Below are 12,808 nucleotides of genomic sequence, written 5' to 3' on the forward strand. Positions count from 1 at the left end.
ACTAGAAAGTAATATTAAATACATTCTAACAACAGCTTATCACACTTAAATGTGCTGCTGTTGTTTATCCGCTGGTCTCCTCTTTCTAGCGCAAAGTGGGCAATAAACAAACAAGAAAGACGGGACTTGCAGCAGAAAAGCCGATCAGCTGATCATTGATCAGTTTCATGTTTGAAGTAATAACAGGAGAGGAAGGGGGAGTGAATGAGAGAAGTAAATGCAACTGCGCAGCAAAGACAGAATAACTCCTGCTGAGAGTCTATTCTTTTTAATTCTAGCTGAAGTATGGGACAAATCGCTTCCTTTTCACCTCAATATGGAACTCCGATGGCCAGTCCAGCTGTGGCTCAATATATCAGTTGTTAAGCTTAACGTGGAAATACTATGCAAACATTCAGGGATGAACTTACACACTTGCTTTACTTCTCTGGGATAGTTTTCTCCGAGATTAGGAAGCATGTAGCGAGGCTCCAAATGCTCCAACAGACGGCTGACAGGTCTCGCAGACAACAGCCGCTCTCACATGTCAAATACTGCTCCGATGCGCCGAGCTGGGTTACGCCAAGTAGCACCTTTTGTGAGGTGATTTTGTGATACTTCGGATGGGATTACATTTTTTATTTCTCTCCAATATCCGATCCAGTAATTTAGGTCAGTATTGGACCGATACCGATACGTAATATCGGATCGGTCCATCTCTAGTTCAAACAACAGTTTTTACAGTAAAATATTTATCTTAATGTACAATCCTTAATATGTTTTATATGTGGAGGTGGGGGGGGGTTGCAATAAGAGGTGTTCACTCAGGGCAGGAAAGGCCCGCCACTGCTGATAAGGCTACAAAGAACCCAGGCTTAGCTCTGGATTATGATTGCTTTCTGTTTTGGGTTAAGTTACGCTAATAGTAAAGAGGACTTTCTCCAAAAATTCTAAGACCTATTTGTTTCTCCACTCTAGAAGCCTGTAGTAGCCTTGTAGTCTGATTTAATCCCTTGCTAAAATACAGTTTCTGTTCCATTCCTTCTTTTGCTCACAGCAAATGTAGAATTTTTAGGAAATGCCTACACTGATAAAAAATAAAAAATAAAAAAAGAACAATTAACACAATGCAAGTTCCTACATCCCAGCTTCTCCGGATAAGGTACCATGACAAGAATGCTTGTTTAATGAAAAGTCATAGCTTGCTAAACGAAGGATGTTTTTTGTGGCGTTACTGTAAACTGTAAGTACTCGAATTATAAATGGGTTCCTCAGGAATAATTGTGAAGGCACTTTTTATTATTCACTCACAGATGACTGTGAGCATATCGAACCCAAACAAAGCGGTAGACTTTTCCAGATTCTGCTAAATGACCCTTAGCAGAAAACTCACAGTATTTTGTGCAAAGGAAGAGAGAGCACTGCTATAGTGATTGTTTTTAGACACTGTCTGCAAGTCAGTCATGACAGGTCATAATGAGCTGTGAAGAGGCTACGTGTGGAACAACATGCAGGTTCACAATCAAAATCACTCTTCCTGGGTGGCCTCAGTCACTGCTTTCATCTGACATGGAGACACTGAGCTGTGTATGTGTGTGTGTGTGTGTGTGTGTTTCTGTGCATACAGAATCAGTGCCATGTTTGACAGTTTTAGCTTGGTGCTGTGAGCCCATCTGAAAATGTGGCAAATGATGTAATGCAAGTAGATCAACACAAGGTCGCACTTGGTCGATGAGGTATTTTTGGCCTTCTTGTTAATACAGATATTGGTTAAAAAAAGACATCTGTTGAAAAATGTTCCACTTGCTTCCTGTCAAACTGATGTTTTCCATGTGCACTCCACAGAGTTCACAAAGAAAAGATTTCAAGTATGAATTCTTACACGACCTCTGTTGTTGATTTTTTTAACTGTTTTTATTATTACAACTTGTTAGCCTGACACCCAAAAGAGCTTTTGTCTGTGCTCAACAAAGCTTCACTTAAGCTCTGAATTGGCTCCTGTTGGCTGCACACCTCTGTTTGTTGACTTGGACACTGCACTCACCGCAAATCTCCTCAACACTAATTAATATGTCAACGGTGCCACGTGAAAGAGTCCATTTTAATCACTCTCACAACTGATAACTCCATTCCTCTTTGTACGCACGCGTGTTCTCTCTTTCTTTCTTTCTCTCTCGCTCACTCTCTCTCCATAGCAGTGAACTCATTCTTTGTGCATACAATGAGTTCACAAGTACAAATAAAGTTTGACCCAAACATTAAAATCAAACAGTCTGTGAAACTGTTACTGCTCTGCAACCTGGCAGATGACGATATAAACACACACATAATTTGCACTTAAATATAATCTGTGCTTATGTCATATAAACACTGACAACTGCAGTCAAGACTGACCACAGGCCCCTCCGGAGATGAGCTTTAAGACTGTACGCCTGCAGACTGCAGCCTCGAAGTGTTTTCGCTGGTTATAATGTCCCCACCAGATCACCGTGTTGTAGTTACAGGCCACAGCTGTTCCTGAGGCATGGTATGTGTAATAACAAAAGCCAAGGTCTCATATCACATGAAGGAAAAGGGATTCTCTGTTTACTGTCAGAGCACATCGGCAGAACGTTTTTAATAATAGCAAACTCCCTTTCAGACCTTGTATTTCTTCTTTTCAGTGTAATATTTATTGTGATACTCAAAACCAAAAAAAGAAAGAGGTAGAAAACAATTTGGTGTCCTGAGGCTTGGTAATTATCTAGCTCCAACTCAGGTGGCATACATTTTTATTGTGTACTGGGGCCCATCATGACCAGCTAAAGAGGTGAAAGCTGACAAATCCTACAAAGTCCTAGCAAATCCTGGAGGAAGAAAATGTTTTACCTCACCTCCATAAACCAATACACAGATTATAGCAATTTCAATGAAATAATGTAAGTACAAAAACATCCTCTTAAAATATGACGAGGTTTCTGGCATGAAGCTTCAAGGGCTCGTTGTACAAGGGTAAACCATGAATTGTTTTCAAAAGACGAACATATGCACTGTGACAACACCTGTGGTCAGTCTTTGACTGCAGTTGTCAGTGTTTATATGACATAAGCACAGATTATATTTAAGTGCAAATTACGTGTGATAGGTTTGTAGCTTAAACCTATTCGCTGGAACGTTGAAGACAATATAATTACACAGCAAAGCAAGACACGAAGTAGGCAAAGTTCTTCATGTTACTCATGCATGAGGGAGACCTGCCTGAAGCCAAGTGTCGTTCCACCACTTGACCTCCGTCAGACTCTCAGCCAGGTTCCCCATAGCACTCCTTTTATTGTGGTTACATGAATATGCATAGGGTCATTAACATATAACATCTTACATAGGTATACATGTGAACAAAGGATTGTGTGTGTGTGTGGGGGGGGGGGGGGGTCAGAGCATGACCCCATAAAGACTTCCCTAAACCTGCTGGTCTGGAAGTCCAGCAGTCCACCTAAACAAAAGGCACTTAGCCTAAAACAGATATAGCCACGTTTATCCTACCATAAAACAATAAAACAAGGTACGACCTCTTCCCATGCTCCCAGGATGTAGGTGTGGATTCCAGAACACTCTGAATGCACACCAAGCCTTTGCAGCCTGCTAAAGATCACACATCCTATCACTACACAATTGATTATACACCTCTAAGCATATATAAGTAGATATTTCTAAGCATAAATGACAATCAACAATACAAAACCTAACAATGTGTGTGTTTATATTGTCATCTGCCAGGTTGCAGAGCAGTAACAGTTTCACAGACTGTCGTCACTGCTTTAAAGTATCCTACCAGAAAAAGGTAGGAACAGAGATTACAATCATGGCTGCTCAACACTATCTTTGTTAACAGTTGAAGTTCAAGCTCTGGCTGCTGGGCTGGGTTCAGCATGCATAGTATTAGCATGTTACCAGTATATAATGCAATTGTTTCTCCCTGGATGCAGTTTGCACTTTACCATTGTTCCACCGCTCCACCAGGTCCCTCAACCTTTCTTTCCCGGTGCTCAGATAGATTAAAAAAAAAACCTTTGTAACACAAATAACGACATAATTGTAATTAGTGTAATTACTGTAACTAAAGTAACACATTACATTAGTACATTACTGAAAACAGTAATACGATGTAATTACAGTAGCGTGTTACTTTTTAATAAGTGATAAGTAATGAGGTCTTCACTCAGTAAAACTGAAACATTCTTGTTCTTTCAAGTTTAGCGACTTGAAGTAATGAAGGCAAGACCTAGCATACTAATCAGCTACAACTATCTAAGTCAAGCCATGTGGAGATATCATCTGAATTTCAGGAGTGGGACCACTCCTCCTTCACGCCCCCTCCGGCCTCAGGCTATAAAAAACCTCCTTCTCCAATACCTGCTGTTCTCATTTTCATGCCCCCCCCCCTGCCCCCCCCTTTTTCTTTCCTCCCTTTATTTCTCGTTAGTACATGGGGTTCTGCCTGGCCCGAGAGCCATCGCCAGTCCCCTTCAAGGCCTTCCCCAAGCCGCAGCACTATTCACACTTCCTCATCCCTCATCGCCCATCGTTACCAAGGAAGTGGTCCCTGCTAGTGAACTATCAATTTCAGTCTCTAACGATAAATGTTACTAATAAAGTGGTCAGTCATGAAAAAATATACTCACCCAAGAGGGAAACTATGCCTATAACCTCCAAGTGTTTTTTTGAATCAGGCTGCAAATATTACAGCTGATCATAAGAGCCTATGAGCAACCCTTAAGTGGCCAGTCTAGAACGTGCAGTTTCTGACACGTCATTCTGGCTTCATTTTACAGCCCTTGAGATTGCCACGTAGACTCAGCTTTATTCTTTTTAATCAATAAATTGCACAAGAAAAAGCTTTTTGACTGCATTCGCTCATAATTAAAGTGTGCCTTACAATTAATACTAATGGTTTAAAATCATCAGCTCTACATCATACAATGGAGTGCTTTCACAACAGCAGCATTTTTATTCACACAGTTATTGCTAATGGATTGGAGCTCAGAAAAATCTATTTCAGCTGACACTCACTGAGCCTGTGTTTGTCTGCCTAATCGATATATTGGTCTGCGAAATTGCATTTGAAGTTATCTTTGCATGCATGTGCGTGCAAACTAGCATGTGTCAGACGGTGTCTACGTGCATGTGTTTGTCAGTTCATTGCTGATTAAATGGTCACACAAAGTCCTCCATTAGCGAGTCATGAGGCGTGTAATTTAGGATTTAAACTGCAGTGAGTGTTGTTGCCTCTCTCTCTTTGCCATGGAAAATACTATTTCAGGCCATTTCCTCTGAGTTGTTCTTCACTATCACACTTAAGGGCAAGGACAAGCGCATTGTACACAACAGTGTAGATTTAATCTGGGTTCAAACTTGTATGTGGTGATATAAATGGATGTATGATTTTAAATTTTTTTTAAAATAACAGGTTTCTAATTAGACACAGCTGATTTAGATAAAGACAGGACTTTTAAAACATCCAAATGAGGGTCACGGTACAGTCAAATGCTTCTACGTTTAGTGTTTTGTTAAGTGCTTAAGCTCAGTATTTCACTCTGAACTGAAAGGCAGAAAAAGCAACTGGAACATGTTGTTACTTGTTATGTAACTTAGTGGCAGCCTTAATTTAACAATACTCAAAAAACAAGAAAGGGAGTAATAGTCATACCTAATCCATTGATGCACTTTAAGACTGAAATGATTGTTTTCCATTTTAAGTTAACAGGCCAATTTAATGCATGCATATATTATTAAGGTTCTTCGTGGCCAGTCAGTAACAACATGTACTGTTCTCTTTTTAAAAGCCTCATTAAAGTCAGACTGGGGGTGTAGCTGTTACATCCTTTAAAGGAAATTCAACAACAGAATCACATGGCAGAAACCTGCTGCTCTGCTTTTTATGGGTTGAAACTTTCAGTGATAAAAGTATTCAAATCTTCTTCTTGGATGTACCACCACTAATCATTCTTACTAATGTTATAGGAGAATTAATAATAAAAAGGCTCAAGACATGTTAATCAGTGTTAGAATACTAGAGAACAACAAAACTTGCAAAAGCCCATAGCTGCGATGGGACACATGAAAGGAAGCAGGTGCTTTTTATCAAGTTAAAAGAATCTGCAGTCTCACCTGTACATATGTATGCCCAATCTTCGCTGTTCTTTAACTTCTAATTCGTGTGGTTATCTATCTTTCTCGAGTTACTTGTGCAAGATACAGCAAAAGTTATGCAAAATGCTGAAAAATACTTTTTTTTTTTTCTCTGTATTTATTGTACTTCCATCGGTACCCATGAAGCTGTCCAGAGCACTAAGGAATGGTAACTAATGTTAATGAATTCAGCCAAGACCACCAAGTCAGAGAACACCTTGCCACAAGTGTTTCCCCTTGCACTAAGAACACTCTTCGGATGTCTCTTGCTTATATAAAAACTGTGTCTACTGCAAAGCACTGAAGTTCTTATATTGTTCTTCTTTTTTTCTTTTTTTTTTGTATATTGTTTTCTTTACCTTCACCTTTGTGGTCTTGCTACCTAATTTCACTGTGCAAGAAACTGTACAATGACAAAAAAAAAGTTCTAGGTTCTAAGATCTAATTCTCCCTCTGCCATGCATTGTGGGGGGCTCACTCACTTGGGAGGTAGAATCTTTGGTCAGGAATCCTCAAAAGTATGAGCCTGATCCTAGAGGTGGTCCTGCCAACCGTTTGTATGTGTTGTCCAGCATTTTAGGTCATCCACTGGGCTATCTGCTTCAACACCTGTTCTGATGGCCAACACTAACCAGATATTTGAGAGTATGTGTCTGCATACTCTCAAACATCTGGTTTGTGATCCCACATGACTTCAATAACCCTGAGAGCTAATTGTTTTACTAATAAGACTTGAAAAAGTGTGAATAGCCTTTGTATATATGCAATTAATATACAAAGGCTATTCACACTTTTGGTAAATGGATTTTGCTGAGTAGACAAATTTAAATACAATTGTGGCGGGGCGTGGTTCGTCATACATATCACAGTGGTGCTGACACCCAGAAGGTGGAATGGCGGAACTATGACTGGGACAGTCAGTGGAGGCGCTGGCCCGAATGGTGGACACGGCCACGCAGTGGGAGCAGGTGGTGGTGTTTCGCCGCCAGGGGGAACAGCTGCAGTGGTCCTGCATGTATCTAGTTGACTGTTCTGGGCTCACATCCTCGCCTGCTGCACATCTGCCGCCTGCACAGTCTGCCCCCAGATCCCGCTGGACACAAAGTCGATTGCCGCTGGACACATGGTCGGCCCCCTGATCCAACCCTTCCCTGCCACTGGTCCATGGGGTCGGGGACACCAATGGTCGTATCCTGATTTCCTGTCCCGTTCGCGGCAGGGGGGAATAGGGCTAGGCCAGAAGGCCGTGGGGGTATGTGGCATGACTGCAGGTGAGGCTGACACACCAGAGTTCCATCAGCTCATCACACTTCCCCAGTATAAAACTTGGGAGCTGAGGTTGTGGTTTATGTTGTTGTTGTGTGTGGGACACAGCTGAAAAGCTGCAGCCATGTGTTAGAGGAAAAGCAACCGGAATAAAACGGTTAAAAGAACGAACTATGTGGTCTAGTCAAGTCCGTCATTCATGCCACAACAATTTATTTATATATTTTTACTATGTTCATTAATTTTTTAAATGTTTTCCACATCTAGTTTTAATTCTCAATTAGGTCTTAGCCAATGAACATTTCATGTACAACTCAGCTTATTAAAAGGAAGCCAATTTTGGTTATACTGGAGTTAACCCGTTATTGCTCTCCCAAATAGTCCCACATTTGTGTGCCAGTTATATTCATATTATTATCCTGATTATAAGGAGTTTTAAAACATTTAAGTCTTCCTCCCTGATTGTCTGGCAAGTGTCCAGGAAAATCATACAACATAAGCAGAGCAAAAGCACTGATTTACATTTTTTTAGTCACTGGTAAAATCAGTTTCAGAGTAAATAACTGGCATGATAAACCGGGAGATTACATCACCTCTAATTTATGAAATATGCATCATAGTTGATAAATGTAATAGATTTTGACACTCACTGGAACTTTGTGCCAGTTCTGTGTGCATTTAAATGTGAAAAGAGGGTTTTTTGGATTGTACCAGACAGTCTATATAAGGAGCCAAGCTGCTGTACTGGAATACCTCAGATCAACATAGCTTCTTTTCCCAGTCAGCAACATTGTAAACACTGTGACAGTGCTCGTTATAGCAAACTGGAGTAGAACAATCAGAAAAGCTATGGGATGTTTCAGAACTAAGGGCGACAGTAACAACAGCAGCTTGAATTCTGAGGTTCTGTAAGGTTCTCTGTGCTGTGGGTTATTTCCTCTTATACATCAATCTATTTCATCAATTTTATTTTGGGACAGTGTAGAGATTTGTGAGACCAAAAGCAGAATGGAGAAAGAGGTGACACAACAGAATTTAAATCGTGTGTTTTGTTCTGTCTTTTTAGGGAACTGAAACCTGCAGCTCCTCTTATGGCCACTTGAGACTAAAAAGGAAAATCTCTCATTTAACAATTAAATCACCTTGTTAACAATTTATTAGAAACCTACTCATTTGTTGTTAAGGCTTAGTTAGGGGCTGGTAGTTTTCATCAGTGTGTGTGCTGACACAGGTAACTGCAGGTGATAGCTATCTGCTGTATGTTTCACCTCTGCTAATTTGAGTCTCTAAGATGGACTCCATAACATAGTCCTCTTGATTATGTTTGTGCCTTTGGAACAACAGAATAATCTGAGAAATTATATTATCTGCTGTGAGATACAAACTATTCAGGTTTATGTAGCATTTTAATAGTTTATTAGTGCTAATTAGCAAATAGCTGTGTCTGTAAATGTCAAACATACATGGAGGCATGAGGGTTAAGAAAGCTTGCTAGCCTTCCCTGGTAGTTTAACACTCCACTCCCTTGTCTGAACACTTCTTTAGAAGAAAAAAAAACTGTATGGCAGTGGCCAGAAATGCTCATGCTGAGTTTTCATAGTTTGAGTCCACAAACTATTGGGTGACATCAAAGTGGCTAGAAGCATCTTTTACACAGTCTGTGGAGGATACAGACAAGAAAGTCAGTTTTTTCATTTAATGTTTGCATTAAACCTTTTACAGCATGTGTCTGAAATATTGCACCGGTCAGTAAAATCCCAATGTATTATATCTTACACAATATGAAGTGTAAGACAAACAAATCCAGGTCTGAGTATGATGAAGTGGTATTACACACTCCCTGTGTAACCTGTGAGATCTGAAAGACAGATGAGATAACCCTTCTCTCTGTGCCAAGAGCTACAATTTTTCCTCATCTTCCCCCGAAACGCTTCTCTTTCTCCTGCACAGGTTATAGCCTTACAGAGAGTTCTTAAGAACGAGAACTAAAGATGCTGAAATCAGATACAAAAGATATAAAAAATAGGTTAACTAATATACTTAGATTTAGTAAAAAGGAATACTATATGAAGCAATTAGATATAAATAGAAATAATAATAAAAGATTATGGGAAATCCTGAACAGTGTTATAAAACGTGGGACTGGAAGTATTTCATTTGTAATGACCATGAAGAATACAATATGGATGTTGTGGCAAATAATCTCAATGAATTCTTTGTAACTGCTGGACCAAATTTAGCAAGAACAATCACTCATCCTGGGAAAGCACAGGAAAAACCGGATACACTGATTGACAGAAATTCATATTCTATGTTTCTCACAGCCGTTCATGAAAATTAAGTTTTTGAAATTGTCAAAAAATGTAAAAATCAGAAATTTTTGGATTGTAATGATATTGATATGATAGTGGTTAAAAGAGTCATTGAGGCTATTATAAAACCATTTACATACATCTGTCATTTATCATTTCAAACTGGTCGATTTCCAGACAGAATGAAAATAGCAAAAGTTATCCCTCTATACAAATCTGGAAACAAACACCATTTCACAAACTACAGGCCTGTCTCTTTACTACCTCAATTCTCAAAAGTTCTTGAAAAACTGTTTAAAAACCGACTGGAAAAATTTATAGATTTAAACATAAACTACTCACTGAGAGTCAGTACGGATTCAGATCGAGCAGATCAACATCATTGGTACTATTAGATTCAATAGAATACATCACAAATTCCATAGACAAAAAGCAATATGTGGCTGGGTTATTCATAGACTTGACAAAGGCATTTGACACTATAGATCATGATATATTAATAAGAAAACTGGAACGTTATGGTGTCAGAGGGGTAGCTTTAGATTGGGTCCGGAGTTATTTAGGTGACAGGAAGCAGTTTGTGAAAATAAATGGTGGTTGCTCCTTATGTATGGACATTGCTTGTGGTGTACCCCAAGGGTCAGTTTTGGGTCCAAAATTCTTCAACTTGTACATTAACGACATCTGTAAAGTGTCCAAAGTATTAAAAATGGTTCTCTTTGCTGACGATACAAACATTTTTTGCTCTGGTGATGATCTGCAGAATTTATTGGAGGATATGACTAATGAAATAAGTAAAGTGAAGTTCTGGCTTAATAAAAATAAATTATCATTAAATTTGAATAAATCTAAACTTATGTTATTTGGAAATAGTAGTTTAAATACAAATGCAAAGATTCAAATAAATGGTGTTGATATTGAAAGAGTCAGTAAAAATAAATTTCTGGGGGTAATAATAGATGAAAAACTTAACTGGAGAGCTCACGTAAGATATATTCATTCCAAAGTATCACGTAGCATTGCAATACTAAACAAGGCAAAGCAGATATTCGACAGAACATCCCTTCATATTCTAGACTGTTCACTGATTTCACCATACTTAAGCTATTGTGCAGAGGTCTGGGGCAATAACTATAAAACCACATTACATTCACTTTTTACTCTTCAAAAAAAAAGCAATTCGAATCATTCACAATGCAGGTTATAGGGAACATACAAACTCACTCAAAACAATGTACGTACTACAAGAAAAGGCCTTTGTGTTTCTGTTCATGGAGTGAAACTATGGAACAGTCTGAATATGGAATTAAAGCAATGTCCAAACATAAAACTGTTCAAAAAGAGTTATAAAAATATGATCTTCTCGAACTATAAAGAAAAGGAAAATATTGAAATTAAGTGAATGTCTCTATTTAAAAATTAATTAATTAATTTAAAAAAAGAAAAAACTCATGATGTGATATTATAGTATATAGTATATCAGAAATCTGTTCACTATTTTTATTACAAATTATATCAGTAAGGAAGCTGACTAAATATTAACTGATAATTTATGGCAAAGGGGTGGGATTAAATAAGTGTTTCCCACTCCCTTTCAACATGTAAATTAATCAGAACGTTTTTTTTTTTGTATGTATTTTGTATAGTATTTTTTCTCTCTTATTTTCTTTTCTAAATGTACCTGTATATTGTTCACATGTTGAAATAAATTACCAATCAATCAATCAATCAATCAATATGAGTCATTGTTTACAAATCCACTGACCCTTGACGTTTGAGATCTATCTAAATTCTGACTATGTGAGACAGCGACCTTACACAAGCTCTCTGTAAATGCAAACAAATCCTATACATTTGTCATACCTGATGATGAGTAGTTTTGCTGACAGTTCAAAAACAGTCAGAAAAAAACAGGTTTGTTAAAAAGCTGTTCTACCACCATAATAGCTTTAATTCTCCTTCGCATTGAGTGTCCAGGTCGTCTGGAAGCCCCATTCTTCATTACGACTGAAGAAGAGATTATCTTCATGTGCTCACCCTGTGGACTGAGGCTAGTTATCAAAGACAAGTCCTATCAGGATACAAGTGTTTCCTCACATTTTAAAGGTGATAATTGAGAACAACGTGATGTGTCGGGCCTTACCCTGTCAAATAAGATGGACTAAAAATATGGACTGACACTAAGACACGAAAATGCACCCCAAAGCATACAGGCCTGAATGCTTGACCCTAATATTGAGGGATCAAGTGGTGAGTTTTGTTCTCTTTGTGCATGTCACTCACTTCCTCAGCTGCTGATGACTCACTTGACCGTATCAGTATTTTTCCACACATCTCTGTAGAACATTGTCTGTGGTTTTTGCACCACAGGGTCTCCAAATCCACGTTTTTATAATAAGGGGCTGACAGACTACATCCGTTCTTAATTCAACAGTCTGATTACAGCCTGCAGATTTTCTAAGGTACCTGAGGAAGCTGCTGTCTTGTGCCTCAAAAGCATTAGAGTCAGCATATATGCGCTGCTGATTACGACGTCCTACCTATTTATTGATGTCTTTTCAGTAGATCTGGATGCAGATGTCGCTTTATTTCAGGGGTTCATTAATTTGACACTTTTTTTGTATAGATACAATTTTTATTTTGAATGTACATTGCTGCAGTATCACACCCAAGTATATGTACAAATACTTCAGACTTATGACCAGTGTATCCAGGACCTCAGTGTGCAAAATGATGGTCTGATATTGCACTATACTGTAGCACCACCTTGTGCTTGAAATAAGATAGTGTGTTTCAAGAAACTCAAAATGTAATTCCTTAGTATGAACTTAAACACTGCAGGTTGTTATGATTGCATATTCACCTATGGAATACCTCTGCATTTTCTCTCTGAAACATTTGCAAACTTACATGAAAGTAAGTCCAGAATTCTTGAAGGACGTTCCAAAGATCTTCTTTAAATGGTGGCTACTTTTTTTCTTGCTTTGTGTCAAGATGATCCCACACGACTTCAATAACCCTGAGAGCTAATTGTTTTACTAATAACTCTATGGATATCACCTTGTTCTTCCAAAAATACTACT

The sequence above is a fragment of the Neolamprologus multifasciatus genome, chromosome 17 (assembly GCF_963576455.1).
Source record: "Neolamprologus multifasciatus chromosome 17, fNeoMul1.2, whole genome shotgun sequence".
In the NCBI taxonomy this organism is placed as follows: Eukaryota; Metazoa; Chordata; class Actinopteri; order Cichliformes; family Cichlidae; genus Neolamprologus; species Neolamprologus multifasciatus.